This window comes from Artibeus jamaicensis, unplaced genomic scaffold (assembly GCF_021234435.1).
Source record: "Artibeus jamaicensis isolate MK-2021 breed Jamaican fruit bat unplaced genomic scaffold, CSHL_Jam_final contig_519, whole genome shotgun sequence".
In the NCBI taxonomy this organism is placed as follows: Eukaryota; Metazoa; Chordata; class Mammalia; order Chiroptera; family Phyllostomidae; genus Artibeus; species Artibeus jamaicensis.
The window spans coordinates 49,329,151-49,336,473 of record NW_026521871.1 but is presented as its reverse complement, the minus strand read 5'-3'; the positions used below and the strand labels follow the sequence as shown (position 1 = coordinate 49,336,473).

The 7,323-nt window shown below is 44.0% G+C and overlaps 1 long non-coding RNA gene across 1 annotated transcript; it reads left to right on the top strand.

The window, feature by feature from the left end:
* Positions 1-2,512: 2,512 nt before the first annotated feature.
* On the top strand, positions 2,513-6,821 carry LOC128628012 (uncharacterized). Its single transcript, XR_008392319.1, has 3 exons — positions 2,513-2,634; positions 3,014-3,110; positions 6,730-6,821. It is a non-coding gene; the product is annotated as an uncharacterized LOC128628012 (long non-coding RNA).
* Positions 6,822-7,323: the final 502 nt, after the last annotated feature.

Below are 7,323 nucleotides of genomic sequence, written 5' to 3'. Positions count from 1 at the left end.
GAGATGCTCAGAAGCTTTCACGCCTGCTGAATATTCACCCTGATGTTTTGTAATCAGGCAACCTGAATTTTAATATATTTTAAAGTTCCTTTGAGAGGTGATGAATCTCTCTGCTGGTTGCAGTGGTATTACCAGTTCCCCGAGGATATTTCTCCTCCCAGCAATGCCCCCTCTGCCATGACCGCCACTACCTTTAAGACAGAGCCAAGAGACTTGTGGTTCTGGGAGACTGAAAAAGGGATTCCATTGGAAGATAGAAATATAAAGGTGGGGGAGACAGGGAATATAATGTGGAAGAAGTTTCTACTCTACAGGAAGGAAAAAGAAAAAAGAAAGCAGCACTCTCTCTCCCAGGGAAACAAGCAAGTCATTTAGACTTAATGTGAGAAGCTAAAAAACACTATTCAGTTCTCCCAAGGATGCAGGACTGAATCTTCCTTGGTCCCCTGGGGAGGATGGTGAGAAGATGGAAACAATGTAGCATTTGAGGTGGACCCTGAATACAGAGGGGGCGAGAGAATCGAGCCCCTGAGAGACCCCAAGTATAGTCTACTAAATGCCACTCATAAAACATACGCAATCAAATTTGATTAGACCATAATCCAATCATGCACACAGAGAAAAGATGGAACTACAGGGGATTCCGGCCATGTAGCCCGTTCCCTCAGGGATGACACAGCAGTTACCCCCTACCACGGGTAACTGGAAGACCTGTGCATTTACAGGTCTCACCTCTGACGTTCTGCCCTGCTACATGCAGAGATGGCCAAATACTGCAAGGACTCACCCCTCTCATCAACAGGTGAAGGCTGCCTGCCCTCCACATCTCCTCAAAGAGCCTTGGCCCCCTCCAGGTCTTAAACCAGGAGATTTCATCTATCCAACAGGACATCGGAGAAAAGCTCCTCCTGGACTTCATTGGAAGAGACCTTATCAGGTACTGTTCACAAATTCAGTAGTGAAACTCCAGGGAGTTAATCCTTGGCTTCACGTTGCACAACTAAAGAAGTAATTCAGAATTCCACACAGTTGGCAGACTACTCCAAAAACAGACCTCAAATTTAGGATTCTCAGAGATCCACCTGTAGCAGCGGCTGCTCTTTGGAAGCAGACAGCTGACCCGAGATCTTTGGAAACTGCAGATAATTTAGGGTAGTGGACGGTGCTGCCCAAATGGGACTAAGATCCCTGACTAATTCCTGTTTTGTGGTTCATCTGCTTGCTACTAACCATTCCTCTGCTCAGGCTCCTCATTGCTGTCCACCCAGAATGACCCATTGTCTCTTGTTTCCTCTTCATTATAGTTGTTAGGCCAGAACATACTCATTCTAACACCATTCGTGGATTATCCCAAACAGTAGCCACTGCCCTGAATCTTACTGATTGCTGTATCTGCCATCCATCATCAGATCATCATGATTTAAAAAAAAAAAAACCTGTAGACAAGTTCAGTCTTATCAAACAAGTTTATAGGAAATTGCAGCTAATGGCATTTGTGTCTACACAGACAAATGACCTTGAATAAATCAATGAATTTGGTAGTACCCCTTTCTCTGAGGAAAAGAACCAATTACGATTGGCTCTACCTTTGAATTCAACAACCTTCATGGAGTTATGGGCCAATGACTTGCCCCCTGAAATAGTTTAATAGAGACTCAAATATGTAACTAGGCTAATGGAGGGCCTTTCTTCCGACCTCCCAATCATCGGCAATTCCTTCTCTCCTAAATCTCTGTGTGCTTGCCAGGCTATTGCTTTCTTTGCAGCCAGCATGGCTGGTCTCATGCACCTCAGACTAATACATCCTGTACTTTATGAACAGCATTCCAAGACTGATCTGTACACAGAGACCCTAATTCTGTGAATCACCAGTTTAGAGAGTGCCAACTCCAATGCAAGTTCTCAAACAAGCCAACCCTTGATTATTCAGGCCTTAATAATCCAACCAGGGAAATTATTCATTGTTTACAGGAACGATGAGAGCAGTGTTCCCAACGGTGAAAGTCCTACAAGCAAAAAGTACTAGAAGCAACTTATTATAATAACTTTGGCAGAAGTTATTAGCAATGCCATCTTCACCACAGATGAAATACAGACCAATCTCAACTCACTGTCACAAGTCGTGATGGACAATTGCATTCTGCAGATTTTTTGCCAGCTAGTCAAGGTGGTATCTGTGCCGTTGCTAACCCTTCTTGCTGTACTTAGATGAATGAAACAGGTAAAATAGAACAAGCAATATATTGCCTTCAGGGGGAACCTATTTGGCTTTTTAAGGTTGATTCTTATGGCCCATTGTTTTATGTGTTTATCTGGTCTGGGTTGGACAATCCTGGTTCTGAAGTATCTTATAGGGGCTATTAATTATTTTAGTTTTGGTCAGTGGTTATAATGCTGGCTTCTTGCATACTACTTAGTTGCTCTCTTAACAGATAATCACCATGATGATACAACAATAGAAAGCTCAAAATAATCCTGTAAGGCAGTTGATCCTGGAGACAATTGAACAATCCCCAAACGGCGAAGACCTGGATTTACAGCCTTCCCTGATTTGGCCAGCCTCTCGCCAGTGAGAGGTGTCCCAAAGGGAAACTGAGAGTCTGAATATGCAAGTCAGAAATGGCCAGCGCACAGGTAACAACAGAATGCTAACTTACAATCTCGGTAGCAACCAGTTCAGGAAATGAAAACACAACCTTTATAGCAATTGGTTCGGAGCAATTAACTCTTTGTTAGTAATTGCCAGATTTTCTCATTTTTGCACCAGCTTCCAACTTAGGACCAACCAGAGAAAGCCAAATATGCTTTCCAAACCAGTCACATAAGATGCCCCACCTCTGCTTACCCCGCATCCAGATTCCCTATGCCAACAGCCCCTAATCAGAGGATAAGACCTAATGCCTTCCTTAGTACTGCGATTATAAAGCTTCCTGCTACCCTGCCTGGCTTTGACCCTACCAAACATAAGTGATGGTGTTTTTCTTCTTTGCATGGTCTTTATTTATTTCCACAGCCAGTCTGGAACTCTGGAAGGAGACAGCCCCACATGGCTTCCATCCTGCAACCTAGCAGCTGCAGACGAAGAGGAATGAAACTGTGGCAGACTTAAAGTAAGAAAGAACAGGAGGTGGTACCCTGGTACTTCTTTGGCTCTTACACAGCATAGAAGGAATCCGTAAATCCCCGCATACTCCCTGTGAAAGAATGTTGAAAATAATGCGAGTTGAGAGCCAGTGAGCCTGCAGGGACCACTTTGGGGAGGAACTAGGCAATGCTGTTGCAGGTGATGTGAGGTGATTTGCCAGGGCCAAGGACCTGATGTGGAGTTTGACTGAACTTCAGAGGTTCTGTCCAGGCATTAAGAGCTAAAGTGGAGTCAGTTACCAAGGGAAAGACTCCAAGTCCTCACCATGTCCAGAATACTGTATCAGTTAGGTTTTGCTGTGTAACAAACCACCTCAAAACTTAGCAATGTAAAACAGTAAGCATCTATTAGCTCAGCATTCTACAGGTTGGGTAGGCATCTTTGGAACTGGACTGCCTCAGCTGATCTTGCTAAACCCGTGCAGGAGGCAGGTTAGCTGGTGGCTGAATGATTTAGGATGGCCTCACTCACTGAATAAAATGGATTGTAAGTGAGCGATCATGTGACCAACGATTTTAGTGGTTTTCTGTGCTCCAGCTTCTACATGATATATACTGTCCCCAAAGATCAAGGTGAATTCCTCCATGAATAGACAAAGAGGAGGAGGTCAAGGCCATCTAGCGGCTACTTGAGCTTTGCATTCACAGATCTGCTTTCCTTTCTGAGAAACCCTCTTCAGATGAGTGCTACCTGGAACATTCTTTCTCACAGGAGAGAACTATAGAATAGCTGTCAAGAGCCAGAGCCCCAGATTCTAACTGTAACATGTCTTAATTTAAAATCTCCCTGCTTCATTTTTTCTCATTTGTAACATAATAACAGCACCAACTACCTCGTAGGCTGCTGTGATTAGTAATGAGTTAAAGCATGGAAAATTCCTAGAACGGGCTCTAACAACAGGGTGTACTCTGCAGATGTAGTAACTACTTAGTTTACCTTCGATCTGGCAGCCCTCCAAAAACAGCCCACCAGACTGTAATACTGCTTTCAAAACGTGTATCAGAGGGGCACCTCTTGAGGAGCCAGGGAATCATTTTTTTCCAGTTGCAAATATTTTGTCCGCATGACTTTCTGTGTGGTACTATCATAGTTAATGGATACATTTTGCATTTTTATTTTTACATTTTACAATTGCCAAAATGACACATTCTTACACTGGGAACCTGTAAAACATAAAGAAGCATTAAAGGGAGAAATGCACTCAAATGATGGAGACCCTCACTGTTACATATATAATATATAATATATTATATATATATTATATATATATATATATATAGTGAAAATAATGACATAATGCGCTTCTAGAAATATTTTTCACTTGGTAAAATACTATGTATGCTTTCCCATGTCACTATTTTAATAGCTACAGGTTATTCCATCCTATGGGTGTGTTACAAATTCATCTCTTGATCCCCGAGTGGTGTACTTACAGGGATGGTGAATGACCCATCCCCAAGCCAGTGTTTTAGCAGAAGGAACCCATCCGATCTTCATCTGCTGAAAGATTATTAAGCGCTGTCCGTCCCTTCCACCAGATGTTTTACTCCTGTGCCCTGGCTGCCTCTTTGCCTTCATTATTTTTGAGGGTAGGTGAATCCAAGTCAAGCACGCCCACAAGCCAGCGAGGGAAAATCAAAAGGCTACAAGATGGAGCTTATTACATAAGATCAAAGGAAAGAGTGTTCTTTTGTCCATTGTCTGTCGGTTCTCCCTTCAGTTAACTATGTGCTGACATCTCCTTCATGTGTTGCTTTGTGTTTTTAAACACAGGAGTGTCTTGTCTGTGTGTCATCCTGTAACACGTCAGGGCATAAAGCTGGCCAGACATATCCTTCCTTCATTTTAAGGAGAAAAGACCCCAGGTCTGCTTCAAGGTTAAAACAGGATAAGAAATATCAATAAGTCACCTACATAGGCAAACACTGAAGCGCCCAAAATACAAAACTTGTTCTAAATGGACATTTTTTTCCTGGGGATATTCCATGTTTTGAATTATGTATGTGGGATAATTAACGAATGAATTGCTCCGGTATCTGTGCTGATGGCAGAGTCTACGAAGCCACGAACGACCAGGCAGTTACAAACTCTCCGGCAGCCAAATTCTCACATCACAGGCCACGAGCTACAGAGCACGCTGTTCATTGGGCATCCTGTATATTTTGCTTTGGGGGAATTATCACCTGCTCCGTTCATTGCATGGCTGCATTTCCTGGGCAGGACCCAGGTCTAGTCACGAAGCCCCCAAGCCTCTGGCCCCAGTGACTGAGCTAGGTTACCTGAGCGAGGTCACTGACACTCAGTTCTCCCTCAACAATGAGAAAGAGGGGCCATTAGTAAAACTGGACTTGACATGAATAGATTAAGTGTCAGAGCTGCTCGCAGCCACCTTCCTGAGAGCAAAGGCACATGCTCCGTAAAATAATCCCTCCCAGTTATTTAGTCTATGATTTTGTGAGCTGTGCTCTGGACTCAGCTGAGGGTTTTTCCCCCCCTTTCTGGTCTTGGCTGGATTTGCCCCATATGTCTACGGGCAGCCCCTGCACGGCGGGGCCTGGCTGGTCTATGATGGCCTGACCTGGGATCGTTTGTCTCTGTTCCACGTGGTCTCTGACTCTCCAGCAGACCGACCTTGGTCAATTCAGGTGGCAGGGGAGTGATTCCAAGGAAGTGAGTGGGAGCATCCAAGGCCTTGAGGACCGGGCTCTGGACTGGGATAGCCTCACTTCCCTCACATTCTATTAGTGAGAACAAGTCTCAAGTCCAGTTCAGATGTAAAGCAGGGGGAGGGTTGGAATAGACTCCATCTTCCTCTGAGAAGAGCTGCAAAGTCACATTGCATGCAGGTCTACTTAGAGGAAAGGAAATAATTATGGCTGTTTTTGTAAATTATCTTCCACCATCCGTCTTCAAATCCCAGTGAGTCATGCCTCTTCTATATGCAAAATATCCTTCCCTCCCCACAAGATCTCCTTCCATCTGGACTGGAGTGCATGTTTTGGGGACCTACATCCTGCCACGTTAGGCTTCCCTTGATTGGAGGCCTGTGAACTAAAAAGACAACTTATTTGCACCCAGCACACCCAACATGGAAATGCAAGGCATAGCTGAATGGCCATAGTAGACTTTTCCACTAAAATACCCTCTCGAGCACAAGTCACGCCGTGAAAAATTTTGTCAGTTTGATGCACCAAAGAATCTTCCCCCTTTTGGATGAGGTCAGAGAGAGGATGTGGCTGCCAGTTGACCTTGAGCTGGACCCTGGCAGCTGGAGGCTCCTCACCCCTTCCCTTGTCCTGGGAATGTACACTCTGCCCACCATTCCCACACTAGGAGCTGCTTCAAGGACACAGTCTTGAGAGAGTAGGTGTTGTTGAGGTCAGCTGGACTGAATACGTGACAACCTAGTTAAGGCCTCTGGAAAAACTTTTAAGATTTTGGTGGGCGGGTGCAGAGATTTACTTGTCCTGTGGCCCCATAGATGTGTGGGGCCTCATGTATAAATCCCCTTGCTTGTTAAATCTGCCACTGACCAATCTGGAGTGGCCCACCTCTTTCTTTGGTCTCTTCTTCCTCTCTTTAAGGGGCCAGAGTGCAAAGCAACAATCACAGAGCAGAAGATGCTGAAGGTGTTCAGGATGAAGAAAAAGGTCCTTGCAAGAGGTGTTTTTCTTAAAGTGGCTATTTTCTTCCTTGGTTTCTGCAGATGCTGACGTACTAAATTCTAAAAGTGACTTGGCCAGATTCTTATCTGCAGGTCAACAGGATTTTCTAATAAATGAAACATTCATGCATTTTTTTGTTAGTGTATAATTCTTTTTTTAAAAACTTGATGTTGCTGTCCTGGCCATTGTGGCTCAGTTGGATGGAACATCATCCCATAAACTAAAAGGTTGTAGGTTTGATTCCTGGTCAGGGCACATGCCTCTGTTGCAGGTTTGGTTCCCAGGCAGGACATGTGTGAGAGACAACTAATCAATGTTTCTCTCTCGTGTGGATGTTTCTCTTTCTCTCTCTCTCCTTCTCTTTCCCTTTCTCTCTAAAATCAATAAGCATGTCCTCGGATGATGATTAAAAAAAAAGTTGCTGTTGCCATTTTGAATTGCACCCTAAATCCTGGTATTCAATGAGATATGACGAGTAAAATATTTATATCTTGTTTTATTATTAAACATTTA